This window comes from Podarcis bocagei, assembly GCF_964188305.1.
Source record: "Podarcis bocagei genome assembly, chromosome: 1".
Taxonomy (NCBI): domain Eukaryota; kingdom Metazoa; phylum Chordata; class Lepidosauria; order Squamata; family Lacertidae; genus Podarcis; species Podarcis bocagei.
The window spans coordinates 34375921-34398043 of record NC_138125.1 but is presented as its reverse complement, the minus strand read 5'-3'; the positions used below and the strand labels follow the sequence as shown (position 1 = coordinate 34398043).

The 22123-nt window shown below is 47.1% G+C and overlaps 1 protein-coding gene across 4 annotated transcripts in view; it reads right to left on the bottom strand.

The window, feature by feature from the left end:
• SLC25A21 (solute carrier family 25 member 21) overlaps positions 1 to 22123 on the bottom strand; it is a 299116-nt gene that overhangs the window by 230460 nt on the left and 46533 nt on the right. The window lies entirely within an intron of this gene.

Below are 22123 nucleotides of genomic sequence, written 5' to 3'. Positions count from 1 at the left end.
AACGATGGAGGTGGAGATGCTCATTCAGGTATACTGGGCCTGAAAGCATTGTTTCACTAATTTGAGCTTCCAGGCTTACACTTTACATTAAAATATGACTGGGGAGCAAAGCCCCCCACCTTCAGATCACACACACCCCGTACACCTACAAAAACCTGATCCAGAGCTTGTGTTGGAGTAACAGCACATTGGGACAGCCCCATGGTGTCATCCTTCCAATATCTCCCTCTTATATCTGTGTGGTGCAATTTTGGCTATTTAAGGGCAGGCCTTAGAGAACTGAGATCATTATTACTATATTTGAATGAATGACTACCACTCCTGTGTGTTATTCCCATGACAGTGGCAGTATCAGTGGAACTCATATTAGCAGGATCTGTCATTGGGTCAGTCCTACAAAGGAGATACTGTGGTCAAGTAACAAACATTGTGCAGTGGTACCTCGGGTTAAGTACTTAATTCGTTCCAGAGGTCCGTTCTTAACCTGAAACTGTTCTTAACATGAAGCACCACTTTAGCTAATGGGGCCTCCTGCTGCCGCCACACCGCCAGAGCCCAATTTCTGTTCTTATCCTGAAGCAAAGTTCTTAACCTGAAGCACTATTTCTGGGTTAGTGGAGTGTGTAACCTGAAGCGTAGGTAACCCGAGGCAAAGTAAATTACATGCAACACACACTAGTCACTAGACTTCATCAGTGGTGCCCAGACTTGAAGGAGTGTAGAAAGCCTTCAGAACATCCTATTTTCACATCATTAGCAGAGCATTTATGAGCGCAAATAGCATTTGTCATATTCCTGTCTTGGAAAATAATTATACTACGGTTAATGTAGTGAATTGGAGGGCTGTTGAAAAGGGCTGTAGAGTTGGTCAATAAACTACAGTAAAGTTAAATTAGATTAACTTTGGCTGTGGACTCTGAAGTATTACAGGAAGACTTTACTAAGTCTGCATTCCCGCAACCCACATCAGCAAGAAGGCGTGTTTAAAAAAATGTTCACAGCAGCTTTGGTACTAAGGAACTGCTTTTCAAAACAATCTTCTCCTTGCTTGTTTTTCTTTTTGTAATATTCTCTGGGTAACCCTGATGTGCCCTGGAAAAACAGACATGTGAATTTGATACCTCATACTTGTTGATGAGTTGTTTTGTTTTTAAAAAAGTGAGCAAGCCGAATGTAGAATGTGAAATTTCCTTGTCTGTCCTGACACATGGCAGGTTAAAAACACAACTTAAATAACTAGCTACATGCCTCTCCTGATTTCCAAGAACAGCTTAGATGTTGTTTTTAAAAGCTTTGTTTCAAAAACTTTCCCATTTCCCCCTTGTGCATGGAAAACAAGAAATAGGACAAGAATAACCTATTAATTCAAATACGACTCTGTAAAGCTGTAGCAATTCTTAAATGCATATAAAAGCAAAAAATGAGGTAGGTGGAACTTGACTCTTGCTCCTTCTGCATTCTGGATGTCTTCTTGCTTTACTAAATCAACACAGCTAAGGGAGCACATAAGCAAATATTAAAAATAGTTTTCTGGTTGTTCACTTATTATTGCACAAAACAACATGGACATCTTTTTAATTTTGATGCCTTCCAAATTATCTGGACCTGACCTCAAAACACTGTCCAGCCAAAGACTTTCTGGGCAACTTTGATCAAATGGCTCTCTCTTAGCCTTGAGTCTATATCTATAAAATGAAACTAAGAAGGACCAGCCTCACATTATTTAGGTGGCGCTGTGGGTAAAAGCCTCAGCGCCTAGGGCTTGCCGATCGAAACGTCAGCGGTTCGAATCCCTGCGGCGGGGTGCGCTCCCGTCGTTCGGTCCCAGCGCCTGCCAACCTAGCAGTTCGAAAGCACCCCCGGGTGCAAGTAGATAAATAGGGACCGCTTACTAGCGGGAAGGTAAACGGCGTTTCCGTGTGCGGCTCTGCTTCGCCAGAGCAGCGATGTCACGCTGGCCACGTGACCCGGAAGTGTCTTCGGACAGCGCTGGCTCCTGGCCTATAGAGTGACATGGGCGCACAACCCTAGAGTCTGGCAAGACTGGCCCGTACGGGCAGGGGTACCTTTACCTTTACCTAATCTTATATCCCAGCTTTTGTCCAAGGAGCTAAATTCTGCATGGAGTCCTGCTTTTATCCTAACAACTACTCTGAGCAACAGTGAGTCAGTTCCAACAGGCAACAGGGCTTCTCCATCTTCTTCTCCCCACTGCTGCATCCAACAGCCCTCCCCTATTCTGCTGCAGAAGGTTGGGGACCAACTATTAGCCACAATACCTACTGTTATGATCTGCTTGATAGCACATGAATCCCCAAAAAGTATGGCAGTGGTTTAAGCAAATGGCCAGGCATATATCAATATACAGTGGTACCTCAGGTTACATACGCTTCAAGTTATATACACTTCAGGTTACAGACTCCGCTAACCCAGAAATAGTACTGTCAGAGCTGCTTCAAGATCCTAGCTCACAGAGGATCACGCTAGCCAGCGGTCATTAAGTAAAAGTCTTTATTGAGTTACAGTTTCCATTCCCAAGCTGCTGCGTGCAACTCTACGTCTAATGGCTAGATCGGCGAAGCTCCGTCTGAGTCTCCGCCCCTTGTGCACCAACTTAATATCCTAGCCCTGCTCCACCTTTTCCGCCTGACTGCTCTCCTCTGGGTCCCTCTGCCCCCCGGGGTCTCTTCCTTCCGGGATTCTTCTGACGCCGACCCCCCGGAACTCCCTGTCTCCTTGCGCCGGGCTTTAGGACCTGGCTCCCTTTCCTGGCTGCCTACTGCGTCACTTTCCTGTGCATTTGAACTTGGCGCGCGCGCCCAACCTTCCACTTTCCGTCTGACCGTTTCTTCGCTCCCCGATGGAGGTGTGGCCACTCCTGACTCGTGCCCTCCCCCCTGTTGCGAGCTGCCAGCGCTTGATCTCTGGCGCTCCTCCTCTTCCCTGCTCTCTGGCTGTGACGCTGGTCCCGATTTCCAACTGCTCTCCTCTGAGTCCCCTCTGGCTCTATCTTCCTGGGGTGTCCCCCTAGGCTCCCCCCTTGCCCTGACCACTGGTGCTCCTTTCTGTGAATCTTCTGATTCACTGGAAAGACTCGGAGATCTCGGGTCGTCGTCATCACTCATCTTTTCTTCTGCCTCCTCCCCCTCGCTCTCTGTTTCCTCCCTTGCCCTTGCCTCTGCTCCTGAACCCCTGACATCCATCCCCCCCCTCGAAGCCCCCCGTTCCCCCCTCCCCTCCTTCCGGTGCGGGAACTGGGTGCTGCTGTGTCAGAGGGACGAACGTCGGATACAGTTCGCTTCCCGTGGCGGGCCTCCATCTGAAGTCTCCCGGTTCTGCCTCCCTGCTCTCGTCGACGACGGTCACCTCCGCTTCCATCTCTGTGCCGCCGTGCTCGAAACCAGGGTCGTCCCCGAAAACGTCCATGTCCGTCTCTCCCTCACTTCCTCCTGGCGGTGTTGCTCGTCCTGGACCTTCCTGCCACTTCCTGCGCCACTGCTCCTCTGGTCTATCGTCCCACCAATACGAGGGTTCTGAGGCAGATCCCGAGGGTGACCCCTCCGGGGAACGGGCGTCTCGTATCGGGTCCTCGTCCGAGTCGAACCCCCGGAACGTGCTGGCAGAAAGCGTTGGCGTGAAAAGCCAGTCGTCGAAAAATTCTGCTGGCATTGGTCTATGTGGGAAGAGGGCATGAAACTCGTCTTTGAGCAGAGGTTCGTCCAAGGCGTAGCCCGGCACCCAGCTGTTCGCACTGGCCGGGGTGCCCTCCTTGGCGAGAAGGTATTCTACCCCTTCTTCCCCCCATCTGGAGTCCAAAATCTCCGTGACTTCGTTGATGCGTTCCTTCTGTGCCACTCCCGCGTGCCCGGCTCCTTCTCTGAGCGGACTCGGTGCCGTTCCGGGTTCCTGAAACCTGTGCGGTGCCTTGTAGGGGGTGAGCACCGATCTGTGGAACACCGGATGCATTCTGGAACCCTCCGGAAGCGCCAGCCTGAAAGCCACCGGGTTGACCTGCTCTTCGACTTGGTAGGGCCCCAGTTGCTTATGCCCCAGCTTCTTCTTGGCCAACGACCTGGCCGGCACTGCGTGGGCTGCTAACCAGACCCAGTCTCCCACATGGATCTCTTCGCCAACCCTTCTGTGTTTGTCCGCTTGCACCTTGTATGCATGTTTGGCCAGCTCCAGGTGTCGCCGCAGCTGATCGTGGACCTCCTGCAACTCCGACGCGAACGCATCTGCTGTCTGCGGCTCCCCCTCCCCCTTCCTTTCCAGTCCCGGGAAGGTTCTGGGGTGCCTCCCGTTGTTAGCGAAGAACGGCGTGACCCCCGTGGACACGTGCTTCGTGTTGTTGTAGGCAAACTCGGCGAGCGGCAGGTAATCCACCCACGTCGCAGGCTGTTGATTCGCATAACATCTCAGGTACTGCTGCATGATGGCATTGACCCGCTCCGCCTGCCCGTTGGTCTGCGGGTGTCTCGCCGACGCCAGGTTGATCTTGACATTCAGGAAGCCCATCAGCTTCTGCCAGAAATTCGAGATGAACTGTCGCCCCCGGTCGGACAGAATAGACCGTGGCAGACCGTGAACCTTGAACACGTGGTCTATGAACAGTTTGGCGGTTTGCTCCGCCGTGGCCACCTTGGCACACGGAATGAAATGTGCCATCTTGGAGAACAAGTCCACCACCACCAGCACGGCCGTCTTGCCCCTCGAGCTGGGCAGATCCGTGACAAAGTCCAGGGCCACCCTCTCCCATGGTTCGACCGGAGTTTGCAGCGGTTCCAACAGTCCGGCCAGTGGTTTGTGCACCGGTTTGGCCCTCTGGCAGGTGTCACACCTCGCCACGTAGTCCGCGACCTCCCCTCTCATTCCGGGCCACCAGAAGTCCCTGGCGACTAATTCCACCGTCTTCTCCTTGCCAAAGTGCCCGGCAGTGGGCGCGTCGTGCAGCTGCTGCAGTACCTTGGCGCGAAGTTCGTCTCCCGGCACGTAGATGGCCCCTTTGCGAATGAGCAATCCATCTCTCAGCTGGAACTCGTCGGTCGCTGCCGTGCCCCTGTGCACCTCTGCCATCTTCGCTTGCGCGAAGGAGTCATCCTGCAACGCTCGCCGCACCGCCTCCAGGTCCACTGTTGCCGCAGCGCACGCCCACACTGTTGGTGCGAAGATGTGCATGGCGGCCGCTGGCTTGGCGTCCTCCAGATATTGTGGCTTACGAGAGAGAGTGTCCGCCATGATGTTGGTGTCCCCCGGGACATACTCTATTCGGAAGTTAAAGTTCGCAAAGAACTCAGCCCAACGTATCTGCCTTTGGTTCAGGAACTGTGCCGTGCGCCAGTGCTCCAGATTCTTGTGGTCCGTGCAGACCTGCACCGTGTGCTTGGCGCCGATCAGGAAGTGCCTCCATGCTTTGAATGCTGCATGAATGGCCAGCAACTCCCTGTCCCAGATGGTGTAGTTCTGTTCGGACTTCCTGAGCTTCCTGGAGTAAAACGCTCCCGGCCGCCAAACCCCCTGCGGGTCTTTCTGCAGCAGGACTGCTCCCACGGCTCTGTCCGAGGCGTCTGTCTCCACCCTCATCGGCCTGCTGGGGTCGACATGCAGCAGCTGCTCTTCCGACGCGAAGAGACGCTTGAGTGCCTGAAAGGACTGCTCCGCCTGCTCTGTCCAGATGAACTTCTTCTTTTTGGAGCTAAGCGTGTCCGTGATGGCCGCTGTCTGCATAGCGAAGCCTTTGATAAACTTGCGATAGAAGTTCGCGAAGCCGACAAACCGTTGGACCTCCTTCCGGTTGCGTGGGCTCTTCCAGTCCAACACCGCTCGAACCTTGGCGCTGTCCATGGCGAGCCCCTTGTCAGACAACTTGTAGCCCAGAAAATCCACCTCCGTCACGTCGAATTGGCACTTCTCCAGCTTGGCGTAGAGCCTATGCTGCTGTAGCCTGCTTAGCACTTCTTTGACGTGTCTGTCATGCTCCTGCTGCGATTCCGAAAAGATCAGGATGTCATCCAAGAAACAGACGCACGTCTTGTAGAGGAGCCCCGCCAACACGTGATGCATGAACGCTTGAAAAACGTGGGAGCCATTTTGCAATCCAAAAGGCATAACTCTATATTCGTAGGTGCCCAGCGGCGTGAACATGGCTGTCTTCCACTCATCCCCTTCCCGCATGCGAATGAGGTTGTACGCCCCTCGCAGGTCTAACTTGGTGAACACGCTGCCCTTCCGTACCTTTGCGAGGAGGTCGTCGATTCGGGGCATGGGGAAGTCCGATGGCTTGGTCACACTGTTTAAGATGCGATAGTCCACCACAAGTCTTTTTTGGGGCGTGTCCCGCTTCTTAACAAAGAATACAGGACTGCCCCCCGCTGCCTTGGACTCCCGGATGAAACCGCGCTCCAAATTATGATCTATGAACTCTTTGAGTTCCTGCAGTTCGTCCTCAGACATGGAATACAGCTTCCCTTTAGGCAGCGCCGCCCCCGGCAGCAGGTCAATTTTGCAGTCATATGGTCTGTGGGGGGGTAGCCTGTCTGCCTCCTTCTCGCAGAAAACCTCCAAAAATTCTGCGTACTTGTGGGGAATCGCTTGCAGCGTGCCTAGCAGCAGCTGTGTCTCCTCTTCCTCTCCTTCCTGCCGGGGGACGATGCAGTGTTCAGCACAAAAGGAAGAGCCGAAGGTCAGCTGCCTCTGGTACCAAGCCAGGGTTGGGCTGTGCTTGTCCAGCCAACTCATGCCCAATACAATGGGCGTGTCCGATAGTTGAGTGACGTTGAAGCTGATGATTTCCTTGTGATTCCCAAGGCGCATCACCATTGGTGGCGTCTGCTTCACCACTTGCCCCCCTAGCAGCTCCCTGCCATCCACCGTGACCACCTGCAGGGGCAGCGTGGCCGGCAGCAACTGTATAGCGTGCCGGTCTACAAAGTCTTGCCCTATAAAGTCCGCATTGCTTCCCGAGTCAATGGTGAGCGGCACGTCCATGGTGATTCCATTGGGCAGCTGGAGCGATGCGGTGAGCCTCACTACTGGTTTGGGCGGGAGGGGGTCCATGGGCTGTGAAATCTCCGGGGACTTCTTCACTGACACGTCTGGCTGGGCCCCATTGCCTCTTCCTCCAGCCAGACATCGTCGTTTCCCTGCTGTGGTCCTCCTTGTTGCGTTGCTGCAGTTACCATTGCTGAGGCTGCAGTGTGCTTGTGGAGCCTCCGGGGACACTCTTTCGCCATATGCCCTGGATCCTCGCAGATGTAACACTTCCTGTTCCCTCTAGGAGGCTTCGCTTTCACTGTTGTCGGTGCTAGGGCTCTGGCTGCTGATTGAGCCCTTGCACTTCCAACCTCCATAGGTTCCACTCCTCCTCCTGGCGGAGGCGTGGATTGCGCACGCGCTGCTTCTCTGGGAAGGAAGGAGGAGCCCCTGGCTGGTTCGCGCCCTCCACGCCCTTCGTCCCTGCTCCACGGACGTTCTTCCAGCCGCACCCCCACGGCTAGCGCCCTCTGAACGATCTCCTGCGTGGTCCGGGGTCTCTCCCCCCTCGCAATTTCATCTTTAACAGAGCCGTGCAATCCCTCCCAAAACAGGTCTCTTACAGGAGCCGAATCCCTGTCCCATTCCAGAGCACTGACCAAAGCGAAAAAGCGGGCATGATACCGCCTTACGCTGGCCCTCCCTTGTTTCAGTCCATGTATCTGCTGCCGAGCAAGATCCACGTCAATGCTTGATAAGAAACACCCATCCATCGCTTTAATAAAGGCATCCGCATTTTGGAGCGCCGGATCCTTATCCCTCCACAAATTGCGCAGCCATGCTTTAGCTTCCCCATGCAAATGGGACATGATGAACCCCACTTTCTCTTGCTCATCTCTAAAGTCTTTTTTCAGCAGTTCCAGTGCGCACATTACATCTGCTCTAAAGTTGGGGTACTGCTGCAGGTTCCCATCGAAGTGAGAGACCAGACCGCCTGTTCGTCTCGCCAACCCAATTCCCTCCTGTCTGGGTGTCAGTTGCCCGTGCTTCGTAAGCATGTCCAACCTGACCTGGAGATCCCTGCAGGCGGCAGCTGCCTCCTCCTCTCTCTTCCTGGATGCGAGAGCCTCGGCATTCAGTTGTGACACTGCTTTTCTGAGTTCCTCTATCTGCTGCTCAGCCGTCATGTTGTCTGCCGTTCGTGAGCTAGCTAGTAGGCACCTGCTTCTCTCCTCTCCTCGAGGCTGTAGATGCCCACAATTTTAGTGACGGAGCTTACTGTCAGAGCTGCTTCAAGATCCTAGCTCACAGAGGATCACGCTAGCCAGCGGTCATTAAGTAAAAGTCTTTATTGAGTTACAGTTTCCATTCCCAAGCTGCTGCGTGCAACTCTACGTCTAATGGCTAGATCGGCGAAGCTCCGTCTGAGTCTCCGCCCCTTGTGCACCAACTTAATATCCTAGCCCTGCTCCACCTTTTCCGCCTGACTGCTCTCCTCTGGGTCCCTCTGCCCCCCGGGGTCTCTTCCTTCCGGGATTCTTCTGACGCCGACCCCCCGGAACTCCCTGTCTCCTTGCGCCGGGCTTTAGGACCTGGCTCCCTTTCCTGGCTGCCTACTGCGTCACTTTCCTGTGCATTTGAACTTGGCGCGCGCGCCCAACCTTCTACTTTCCGTCTGACCGTTTCTTCGCTCCCCGATGGAGGTGTGGCCACTCCTGACTCGTGCCCTCCCCCCTGTTGCGAGCTGCCAGCGCTTGATCTCTGGCGCTCCTCCTCTTCCCTGCTCTCTGGCTGTGACGCTGGTCCCGATTTCCAACTGCTCTCCTCTGAGTCCCCTCTGGCTCTATCTTCCTGGGGTGTCCCCCTAGGCTCCCCCCTTGCCCTGACCACTGGTGCTCCTTTCTGTGAATCTTCTGATTCACTGGAAAGACTCGGAGATCTCGGGTCGTCGTCATCACTCATCTTTTCTTCTGCCTCCTCCCCCTCGCTCTCTGTTTCCTCCCTTGCCCTTGCCTCTGCTCCTGAACCCCTGACAAGTACCATATTTTTTGTAATTATTTTGGTTTTCTTCTTATTTAGTCTGAACCCTGCCACACTTCCAGATTTCTCAATCTCATCCAAGACTTCTTTTACACTTTCTAATGGTTCTTCAATCGTAATTACCAGATCATCTGCAAAGGCTTTTACTTTATATTCATTCTGACCAACTGTTACCCCTTTTATTAATTCATTTTGTCTCATCGACCTCAAGAGAACCTCCAGGACCATTATAAATAGTAATGGTGAAAGTGGACATCCCTGTCTAGTTCCTTTTGTTATTTTTATATCTTCTGTAGTCACATTGTTTACAATTAGCTTTGCTTTCTGCTCTGTATAAATTGCCTTTATCCCATTAAAGAACTCAGTCCCCGCATCCATAAACTCCAAATTCTTCAACATAAAATCCCAAGCAATATTATCAAAGGCCTTTTCTGCATCAACGAACATTAATATAGCTTGTTTCTCATTCCTAGCAGTCAGATATTCCAAAATATTAATTACATTTCTTATATTATCTTTCATCTGCCTGCCTGGAAGGAAACCTACTTGATCTTTATGAATGATTTCTTGCAGTATTTTTTTCAATCTATTCGCTAAAATCCCTGCAAATATTTTATAATCTGTATTGAGCAGTGAAATAGGCCTATACAGTGGTGCCTCGCAAGACGAACACCTCGCAAAACGAAAAACTCGCAAGACAAAAGAGTTTTCCGTTTTTGAGTCGTTCTGCAAGACGAATTTCCCTATGGGCTTGCTTCGCAAGAAGAAAGCCCATAGGGAAATCTCCGGGGACCTCTTTTAAAATGCTAGCGGTCGGGAGCAAAGACTTTCGCCCACCGCCGGCCTTCAGAAGAGGTCCTGGACCTCTTCTGAAGGCCGGCGGGGGGCAAAAGTCTTTGCTCCCCCCCCCCCGCCTGCCTTCCCGGGACAGCGGAGACTTCTCCGCTGTCCCGGGCGATCTTAAAATGCTGGTGGTCGGGAGCAAAGACTTTCGCCCACCGCCGGCCTTCAGAAGAGGTTCTGGACCTCTTCTGAAGGCCGGCGGGGGGCAAAAGTCTTTGCTCCCCCCTGCCTGCCTTCCCGGGACAGCGGAGACTTCTCCGCTGTCCCGGGCGATCTTAAAATGCTGGCGAGCGGCAGCGAAGCCTTCGCTGCCGCCCGCCAGCATTTTAAAATCGCTCCGGGACAGCGGGGGCTTTTAAAATGCTGGCGGTCGGCAGCAAAGCCCTCCTGTCCCCGGAGCTTGCGGGGCGGGGGGTGGGGAGAAGGGCTTTTCTTCCCACTGCCAGCCTTCAGAACAGCCTTCTGAAGGCTGGCGGTGGGAAGAAAAGCCCTTGTCCCCCCCCCCAGCCTTCAGAAGAGGTCGGGGGACAGACTGTCCCCGGACCTGGTCTGAAGGCGGTTTCCATAGGAACGCATTGATTGATTTTCAATGCATTCCTATGGGAAACCGTGCTTCGCAAGACGAAAAACTCGCAAGAAGAAAAAACTTGCGGAACGAATTAATTTCGTCTTGCGAGGCACCACTGTAGTTTTTAACTTGTGTTAAATCTGAGTCCTGTTTAGGGATAAATGTAATGAATGCTTCTTTCCATGTTTCTGGGATGTCTCTTTCTTTTAAAATATTGTTCATAACTTCTTTCAGTGGTGGCATTAAAACCTCTCTCATTTCTTTATAGTAGCCTGCTGTAAATCCACCTGGTCCTGGGGCTTTCCCTCTTTTCAGTTCCTTTATGGCTTCTTTTATCTCCTCATTTCCTATTGGGGCATTCAGTTGGTCTTTCTTTTCTGCCGGGATCTTTTGCACCTTTTTTCCTTTCAAAAATCGTTCTATTTTCCTCGTATTATTTGTTTCTCTGTTTCTATATAATTGTCTATAAAAGTCCAGAAATCCTTTTCTGATTCCCTTCAGGTTATCAATCTCTTCGCCATTTACAGGGATTTTATTGATCGTATTTTGCTCCTTTCTCTTTTTAATTTGCCATGCAAGCCATTTGCCAGATTTGTTCGCAAATTCAATTTTTTTTTGTCTTAGCCTTTTGATGTTCAGTTCTATTTCTTTATTTATAATCATTGCAAATTGTGTTTGCAAAGTCTTGATCTCCTGTTTTATTTTTGAATTATTTGGTTTTTTGATAAGCTTTTGTTCATTGTCCATTATCTGCTTTAAAATTTCTTTTTTCCCCCGTCAAACCCCAAGTTTTTCTTCTAACGTTTTGTAAAAATCAGTCTTATTTCTATTAGGTGCATAGATCCCGACAATTATCAAACTTTCGCCCTGCCATTTGATCCGTACTGCTATAATTCTTCCTTCTTCATTTTTGAAGATTTGTTGTGATTCAATTTTACTTTGGATGTATAAGACTACCCCTCTTTTTTTCTCTTTATCTGAAGATATAAATTCGTTTCCTAGTCTTTTGTTAATCAAGATTTTCCTGTGTTTCCTTGTGACATGTGTCTCTTGTAAACATATAATGTCCAGTTTTTTCTTTTTTAAGAATTGTTCGATTTTGTTCCTTTTTTTCTCATTCATCCCATTAATATTCCAATTCCATAGTTTTAGTGCCATATTGATTTCCAATTAATTAAATTTTATTTATTTTTTAACTCTTTTATAATTTATCTGATTCTTCTTCTTCCTCTTCTTCTGCTTCTTCTGACTTTTTCCCATTCTCTTCTTCTTCTTCCCCCAATTCTGATTCTTCCTTGGCACCTGCTCCTTTTTCTGCTCCTTTGACTTCTTCAACTTCCTCTTCTTCTGCTTTTAGTTCCTTATACCTTCTCAGAAATTTTCCTGTTTCTTCTGGACTTGTCAATCTGCGCTTTTTGGTTTTGTAGAAAAATGAAATTCCCTCCGGAAATTCCCACCTGAATTCAATGTTGTTCTTCTTAAGTACCTGCACCAGTGGTTTATATGGGTCTCTTCATTTCAATAGTCTTATTGGTATGTCTTTAAAAATGATTATGTAACTTCCGTCTATATATAGTCTTTTCTCTCTATTCTTCTGTAATATCAAATTTCTCATTTCTCTATCCTTAAAAGTGATTAAACAATCTCCTGGAAATTTTCTTGTTTTAGATGTTCTTACTCTCATTCTAAATGCATTCTGTACTGTTTTAGCTACCTCTTTTATTGGTAATTCCATCCATTGGGCTAATTCCGATGTCAATCTTTCTTTGATGTTTTCATTCTGTATCTCTGGGACGGCTCTCAATTTCAGATTAATTTCCCTCTGTCTGAGTTCATTCATAGCAATCGAATCTTTAATTTCTTCTTGTGATTTGTTTAATTCCATCATCTCCACTCTGATCCTCTCTTCCTCTCGCTTCACTTCCTTCATTTCTTGTTTCGTCCTCTTAAATCCCTCCTCCAGTGAATGAGTTCTCTTAGATACCTCTTTTATTTGCCCTTTCAGTTCATTAACTGTCTCATCAATTTTTTTATCCATTTTCCCAATCTTATTGTCCACTGATTCTAATTTTGATTCTAAATTCTTTTCACTTTGTTTTATTTCAGCAAACATTTCAGCAAAATTTCTGCTTTAAATTCTGCTTCTTGTTTAGACCCTTTCCTCTCTGCTGATGTCCCCCCATCTGCCCCCTACTTTTGCTGGTGTGACATTTTTCAGATTTTATACTTTACCAACTTAGTATGAAATATGAAAAATAGTCAAATTAGTAACCTAAATGAAACAGAGTCAATCTTCTTGCCACCAATTAGGCTATTCCACCAAATAATTAGTTCGGGTATAGATCAAGCAGAATAGTGTAAAGCAATATTAATCTTCTTGCCACCAATTAGGCTATCTCCAAATAGGTTTTTGCAAATTAATCCACAACTGTCTTGCGAGGAAGAGTAGCTTAAAATCAAATTAAATCCCAAGGAAAAAGGAGTTCCAAAAGAGAGAAAATATCTTAGTCCAAAATTATATCCAATTATCAACTCTTTCCAAAAATTTATCTAGGTGTCCAATATCCGGAGGTGAAGTTCACAAATGCAAAGAAAAATTACTGATGAAAAAAAGTAAGCACAGATCACTTTCTATAATTGAAGAGGCACTAGTCACTTTCAGATGTTATGTCTCCCAGAAAAAAAAGAAAAACTCAAAAAACAAAATGTAATGTCTCATTCCCACCACTAGGGTTATATGTAATTTACTACCTTAAAGGTTCCAATTCGTAAAAAAAGAGAGAGAAAAGAAAAAATTCCAATACCTATATGTCTTAAGTGTCAGGGCAACTAGGTTCTTCTTTCATAATAAAGACCCAGAACAAAGATTTAAGAGTCGTATAGTCTTTGTCTCCGCAGTATTGCAGTGCTACGGACGCAAGAAAGTCTTAACAATGGAGTCGGAAGCTCCCTTTCCGTTTCAGAGCTCTTTGTTCTTTGTTCTTTTAAAAGCGAAAGTAGCTAGCCGCTACCACCCTCTGCTTTCCCTTCCGTAACATCGAGGGCTTCAAAAAAAACCCCAAATCATCACTTTCTGCTCCCCCTTTTGGCTTTAGAGATCCTTGGAGCTTGTAACTTCTTGAAAAATTACTTTTTAAAAGTTCAGGGAGAGAAGGGAGACAATAACCGCTAGCGGCAACTCACTTTCTGTTTCCAGCTCTGTGCGCTGCGCTGCGTCTGTGTTGATTCCAGATGACAGCCAAACTCCTCACTTTTATTTTATACTCCGAATCCTTCCTTAGTCTGCTTCCATCAAATTTATAATCCAATTTGGTTTGGATTTCTTCTATTTTGAGAATGAAGCACTCCTCTTGCAAGCTCGGGGCTTCACTATTTGGATATAGAAAATGGCTTCCCTTAGCCCGCTACCCGCTCCGCCGTTCTCTTCGCCCCTTTTGGGGTTACCTGACGGTTGTGCGGGTTGCTCCTGGCTTCGCTGGGAACCTGTTCCTCTGGATGTCCCCCCAGAGGTTAAAATTGGGGGCTACTGCACCCTGTAGCACCCCTTTTTATCCAAAATAGCTCGGGATTCACCTCGCGGTAAAATCCCCGCTTGCGGCAGAATCGCACTCCACCGGAAGCATGACCTCTGGAACGAATTAAGTATGTAACCAGAGGTACCACTGTAATCTCTGGTAAGCAAACCAGTGAGAATGTTCTTCATCAGAAAACAAATATTGTACACATTGAACTAACGCATCATTTAAGCCGGGGCATGAAAATGGTGGCCCCCTAGATGTTACTAGATGTCAGTTTCAATCATTCCTGCCCATTGGCCATGCTGGCTGGGGCTGATGGGAGTTGGAATCCAACAATATCTGGAGGCCCACCAGTTCACCCTGATTTAAGCAAAGAACCCCCGAGTACATTAATTCTCACATTATTATTATTTTGTAAAATTTATACAGCTTGATTATTTAAAAAAATTTTAAAATGGTTTACAAAAATATCAAACCATAATAGGTTTTTATCAATAACAGCAATAATTCAAAACGTTAAAATCAACAATAAACTAAAAACACATTAAAACACACATCAACATTCTAAATAGCTGGATAGGTTTGTCTGAACAAGTATGTTTTTAGCAGGTGCTGAAAAGAGTAGAGTGAAGGTGCAGGGAGTTCCGGTGAGTAGGTGCTGCTGCACTAAAACAACAACAACCACTGAATGATGCATTTACTCTACCCCTGTAACTATGTTCATGTGAAGAAAGGAATATAGAGTTGAGCCCTCCACAGTGAAAGCCAGTGCTTCTAAGCAAATGCAGCCATATGTTCTTGCAGCTAGATTGAATTATAGAATCTTACGAGTTGGTAGGGACCAAGGGTCATCTAGTCCAACCCCCTGCAAAGCAGGAATCTCAGCTAAAGTATCCATGACAGATGGTCATCCAACATCTGCTTTTAAACCTCCAAAGAAGAAGAACCCACAACCTCCCGAGGGAGTCTGTTCTGTGGTGGAACATCTCTTACTGTCAGAAAGTTTTTCCTGATGTTTAGCGATCTCTTCTGGATATATACTACCATGCCCAATACTACTGGAATCAAAATAAACTAAAATAGAATTGAAGACATTTTAAACTCTAATCCCGCTGGAACAAAAGTCCTCCTTTGGTTCAAAATTTAGATTTATGCCACTAAAAAGCAGTTTTGCTCTATTGTAGGCTTTACGAACTACACAATTAGCACAGTACTACTAGCATCAGGCATCCAAATCATGAGTTAGACTCCCAAAACCCACAAGGGACTGGCTATTAGAGATCATATTCTCAAATTCTTTACAAGTAGATATACACACAGAAGTAAATGAAGCTTGCATTCTGCAAACATAACTGCATCCTTCTAGCGGCCACTGGAAGTCCGCCAATCCTCCAATCCAAGACAGAGGCAACAGTATGAAGAGGCAACAGAAGTCTCACAGTCCATCATTCAGTCCCACATATGACTTGGCTTGAAATATGCTTGAATGCTGGTATCTAATATGAGCCAACTAAGTCCTGTTAGATAGGAAACATCCCATGTTCAGAACTGCCTACTAATCAGTATGTCAAGGTTTGGGATGTAAAAAGGAATTGATTTCCATTACATCCTGCATTTGTTGCACGCAGCGCTGTTTGCATTCTGCTGCATTTCGGCTTCTGTCAAAACCCAAGTTATTTGTCTCACTGGTGAAATTAATTGTCATCAATGTGTTCTTCCACAGCGTTGCACACGGGGTAGGTGGGTGGGAAGATTCCTGCCATCCAATTGTTTAATGACAGCAAAAACATTTTCCTGAAAAAAAGAAATCCTGGGGAGAAAGCAGGAACTGATTTTTGTATGAAAAGACTGAGCTTTCAATCCTGGACTGAAATGCACTCCGAGATGCCCTCTTCTTATATTCAGAGTAGATGTCTGCCCTTCTCTCTAAGCCACTGGCAAAAGTTAGATCAGCATCTACCGACAGAGCTCTGGCTAAGTTATTGACTACTAGGCATGATGGCTGTTGTACCTCCACTGTTGGTGGCTGTATGTTGGGGGTCCTAGTTGCAGCTCCCATAGGCATCTGGTTGGCCACCGTGAGAACAGAATACTGGACTAGGTGGCCTTTTGACCTTTTTATGTTCTGATGAGTTTTATTCCCCAGAGAGAGTCACCCACCCCACGATGCATGGATATCCATTTGAAACACAGAGCTGTTTCAAAAGCAATGTGTAATAGCCTGGGATGTGGGGAGCTGACTGTTCAAAATGAATTTACAAGTTGCACTGGGCTTCTGTAAGCTCATGGGCAAATATTTTATAGTCCAGATAACATTTCTTGGCCCATATCTATAGGTTCCTAGTCTCATTCCTTGGAGAAGGATTGTAGCTTTACCAACAGCAGGTCTAAGCTCAATGCCCACAATCTCCAGCTGCAGAATCTTCAGCAGAAGCGAAAAAACGCTGAGATGAGAGCCTGGATAGCTCAAGTTGGTTAGAGTGTGGTGCTGATAACACCAAGGTTGTGTCAGGAGCTCAGTCTACACTCGAGTAGGACCCTGGTAGAGACACACGCCCAGCTGGCATGTTCTCTCCCTCCTGGTCAATCATTCAGGAGCTTCAAAAGCTTTCTTCAGCCCGAACATCACAGTGACCGATGCCAACTGACACCGGCACACTTAGGGATCCGCAGAGTTTGCGCATCATGTGTAACAGGCCTCAGCAACTCAGCATTTTGGCTAATCTACTTTATTTACATATAAACACTCACGGAGCACTGCAACATGGCCCCCCCTCTCTCTAGCATCAGACAGCAAAAAGGAAAAGAACAAAGGACAAAGTTCCACTTCACGGAACACAGTAACACAAACATCCTGTCTCTGTCACTTCCCACTCTGTGGAGTCAAAACATATACCATCATGTGATAGACAACAATCCCATGACTGCAATCATGGAGCAGGAATTCTAACAGGTTGCAGGTCTGATCCCCATATGAAACAGTTGCATATTCCTGCATTGCAGGACATTGAACTAGATCAGGGGTCAGCAAACTTTTTCAGCAGGGGGCCGGTCCACTGACCCTCTGACCTTGTGGGGAACCGGACTATATTTTGGACGGAAAAAATGAACAAATTCCTATGCCCTACAAATAACCCAGAGATGCATTTTAAATAAAAGGACACATTCTACTCATGTAAAAACACGCTGATTCCCAGACCATCCGCAGGCCGGATTTAGAAGGCAATTGGGCCGGATCCGGCCCCCGGCCCTTAGTTTGCCAACCCATGGACTAGATGATCCTTGGGTCCCTTCCAATTCTGTGATTCTATGATTCTAACTGCTGCCAGCCAGAGTAGAGACTACTAAACTTCAATTGACCAAAAGCTTGACTCATTATAGTGTAGCCTTGTATGTTCACTTGAAGCAGAAAAGGGGTGAAATATAGAATGGGAAGGAACAAGTTTGACATGCAAATGTTACATGTGAATACATTACCTACGCCAATTTCTCATTTTCAATAAATCGTACTTTGCGTAGCATCTGTCATTGCAATCACAACAATTAAGCAAGTTTCCCATATGTTTCCTTGTGCTTCTGAAGTTAAGTTTGGACTCACTTTTGTTTACTAGTTTCTGGTCCAAATATCTCCAGTGACATCAGAGGGAATGCACACATCTGGGAAGGGACTTACATAACAGCTGGAGGCAATGCAGGAGGGGGTGCTAACACATTTTGGGTGTGACCGCATTAAAATGTGAGCAGTGCTGGCTATTCTTTGAGAGTTCATTTCCATTCCCCTTTTAAATGCTATTGCGCTAATTTATCAGCATATATTCTTTGCAATTTACCATGAAATATTTTTGGCCAGCAACTGGATCTGAGAAATAATGGCGGCTATTGAATATTATACGACACACTTAATTTGCACTGTCAAATAAGATGTGTTGTGCCAAAAGCACTGTAGACTGTAAAGCTGATATTATTGCAGCATATTCCCCAGCCAGCTCTTCACAGAGCAGATGTCAGGCTGCCTTCCCAAAGCACTGCAATGTTTACTGCCACTTTCATTTTTTCATAATCAAAATAATGCATTTAGCAGGTCTCCTCAGTAGCAATACGCAAACAATCCATAAAACACATTTTCTAGTGCAGCTGCACATTCTCCTCCATTTAGCCACTTGCTTCATGCTCCCCTTATGATTGGCCATCTGCTATGAATGGGAGGGAAGCAGGACAGCAGTTTTGGGGTGAGAAATATGGTCAGAACAGCTAGTAAGAATGCTATCTGAGTGCTGATATTTCAGAATATTAAATTTCTATGCCACCCTTCATCTAAGGATCACAGGGCTGCTTACAATATAAAAACACAAAATGTATAGCATTGTAACAAACAAAAACAATCCCTGCCCCCGTTTAAAAGATCATAGGTAACAGTAAAGGGACCCCTGACCATTAGGTCCAGTCGTGACTGACTCTGGGGTTGCGGCGCTCATCTTGCTTTATTGGCCGAGGGAGCTGGCGTACAGCTTCCGGGTCATGTGGCCAGCAGGACTAAGCCGCTTCTGGCGAACCAGAGGAGCACACAGAAAGACCGTTTACCTTCCCTGCCGGAGTGGTACCTATTTATCTACTTGCACTTTGATGTGCTTTTGAACTGCTAGGTTGGCAGGAGCAGGGACCGAGCAACGGGAGCTCACCCCGTCGCGGGGTTTAGAACTGCCGACCTTCTGATCGGCAAGCCCTAGGCTCTGTGGTTTAGACAACAACGCCACCCGCATCCCTTAAAAGACCATTAGCCAAAGGCCTGGGAGAAGAGAAATGTTTTTGCCTGGTCCTGAAGGTACGTAATGAAGGCACCATGTGAGCCCCCATGGGGAGAGCATTCCACAAGTGAGGAGCCCATGCATAAAAGGCCCCTTCCTGTGTTGCCGCCCTCCGGTCCTCTTGCAAAGAAGGCACACAAGAAGGGCCTCGGACTGTGATCACAGCGTCCAAGTCGCTTCATGTGAGGAGAGGCAATATACACTTGTGATCTGTTTTCATCTAGTTTTTAGGAAAATGTGTTTAATTTGGGGGGGGGGGTATTACTGTTTTTATGTCAGCTGCTTCTAAATTTTTATTATATTAAGCAGTCTATTTCTAAAAAAATAAATAATAAAACAGTACTAACGTAAATTACTTACACATTTGAAACGAGGGAATAAAGACTAAAATGAAATAATGTGTCCCTTGGTAGTAATAGGGCCTAAATGAGAATTCTGGAAATGAACAATTTACGATTTATTTGGAGACATGCAATATATTTCCATTGCTAGTGGTAGTGAAAGAAAAAGGAACGGGTGGGCAAGTTACTTATGTTTTCTGTTAATTTAGCTTATCGTTTGATGAGGCCCAGGCTTTTTTTACTAATGAAAAGCATATCACAAAACGTCTAGACATTGGCGATATTCTTAGCAAGAGATCACTGCATTTCACCAGCCACGCTTACATTTTCCTTAAGGGATACTCTTCCACAGTGGCAGCATAATTTTCAGGTTCTCGAGTCGCTTGCCTGAGAAACAATGGCCCTTTGGGAGCAGGGCTGCAGCTAAAAGGTTCAAGGTGAAACAAGCAAGAGCCAGTTTCATGCCACCCAAAGAAAAGCAGCCAGAAGCAGGTCAGCAATCTTTTAATTCATTTAATTAGGACATCAATCAAACGAAAGCTTTAAATGATTGATCAAAAGGAGCCCCTTTTAATTAGTGGACCTGTAAGTTAAAGGGATACTTGTTTGTGTATTGAGGCCCAAAGTTCTGCAGAGGAGTTTAGTGTAGCTTTCTGCTGGTTTGTTTGAATGAAAAGCAGGCGCTGGAGGTGGCAGCTGATCCATGGGAGTACAGGAAGGGGTGCTTAAATTCCCTTCTTTAAAAATTGCCCTGCACAAGCACAATTTCTCATAGTAATGGAAAAGGGATAATGGTATATTCTGTCCTGCCAGGGAGAAACAACTGGAGGAGGCATATTCTACATAGACAATGGCTGGGAGGGATAGGGTTAAGCACCCACCTGCCCTTTTTTCCACGGCTGACTGTAGCTCCAGTGGCTGCTTCCATTTAAAAAAGAAGATGGGGGATAGATAATGCTGCCTTCCTCAATCTGGTGCCCTTCAGATGTTGTTGGACTAAACTCCCATCCATCCCAGCCAGCTATGGAGGGCACCATCTAGAGGGCATCAGGTTGAAGAAGGCTGTATAATATGTAGTTTGGCCAATTATGGTTCCAGTATGTTATTATTATGGGATGATGGGAGTTGGACTCCAGCAACATCTGGAAAGTCAACAGTTTCCCATCTCCCCCCCTGAGATGAACAGATACATTTCTGTGTCTGCAGATGGATGAGGTTCCATCCTTGGGACTCACCCAGGTACCGTATTCTTTTATGTGGCATGCTTTTATAGTAGGGATGCTTTTCAACTAAATTTTGTGCAGAGCAGACCTACTGAAATTAAATAACATAGTCATATTAATTCATTTCAGTGGGTGGATGTTGAATACTACCCAATGTGAATCATACGTGTACAAAAATGCATACCAAACATCAAGAAATGTACTGGGAAACTGAAAAGGAAGCTATGCTTAGCCTTTATGATATTGCAATAAAACATGGCAGAAATAGAAGTATAATAAGGCTTTGACATTCTGGATGCTAAACAAAAACGTGTCTCAGAGTGAATGTAATCATTTTCACTTCAGTGATATTTCACAGGTGTTCTAGAATAGCTTTGCATCAGAAATGGCCATTTCTCTTTGAAAGGTGCAAGACAAGACAAACCTCATGCCCTTCGTGTTTCAGTTGTCTGTTTAAACATTGTTTCTTAAACCATACAAAGCCCAACCATGACAGATGGGAAACAAGTCTTTATTTGAATATTGGGAAATTAATTCATATCATTTTCATGGTATATTCATTTTTATGCATGTTTTAAAGCGTTGTGTCAGGGGTGTCGAACCTGGGGACCTCCAAATGTGGGTGGTGTTTGTCCTTCTCTTTAGGAGCAGTGCTGCATTAATCCAATGTGTGCCATATCATGACGGGGTGGGAAGAAGAAGAAGAGGAGTTTGGATTTGATACCCCGCTTTATCACTACCTGAAGAAGTCTCAAAGCGGCTAACATTCTCCTTTCCCTTCCTCCCCCACAACAAACACTCTGTGAGGTGAGTGGGGCTGAGAGACTTCAGTGTGACTGGCCCAAGGTCACCCAGCAGCTGCATGTGGAGGAGCCGGGATGCGAACCTGGTTCCCCAGATTACAAGTCTACCGCTCTTAACCACTACACCACACTGGCTCTCCTGGCTTTGTTGGCCCTCCTACGCCTATGGCCCTCCTAGCTTTGTTGGCCTCCCAGCTTCCACCATCCCTAATTACTTGCTGTGCTTGCTGGGGCTGATGGGAGTTGGAGACCAACCACATCAGGAGGGCCCCAGGTTTGACATTCCTGACACAACAACAGGGAAGACTTCAGCAGCGACTGAGATAAAAAGAGGCCAGGTGATATCTGCCTAGTGTCGGGGTGGGAAAGTAAATCTGGTGCACTGTCACCTAAGTCACTTCATCTGGCTCTGGACTCCCCAAATAGTTCCTGCCACATCAAAACTGGAGAGGTGACACAGTCTACATTTTGTCTGTTTTAAAATATCCTATGAGACAGAAACAGGGACACGGGTGGCGCTGTGGGATAAACCACAGAGCCGATCAGAAGGTCGGTGGTTCAAATCCCCTCAACAGGGTGAGCTCCCGTTGCTCGGTCCCTGCTCCTGCCCACCTAGCAGTTCAAAAGCACGTCAAAGTGCATGTAGATAAATAGGTACCGCTCTGGCGGGAAGATAAATGGTGTTTCCGTGCGCTGCTCTGGTTCCCCAGAAGTGGCTTAGTCATGCTGGCCACATGACCAGGAAGCTGTACGCCGGCTCCCTCAGCTAATAAAGCGAGATGAGCGCCGCAACCCCAGAGCTGGTCACGACTGGACCTAATGGCCAGGGGTCCCTTTACCTTTACGAGACAGAAACAGGAACAATTGGAAAGATTATGGTCTCCCTTTCTGACATATATGCAACTGCATTACAAGGCATGATCACTTGACCCTTTTCTTGCAGTAGAGATTAAATGTAACCAAGTTAACTACAGTGGTACCTCGGGTTACATACGCTTCAAGTTACAGACGCT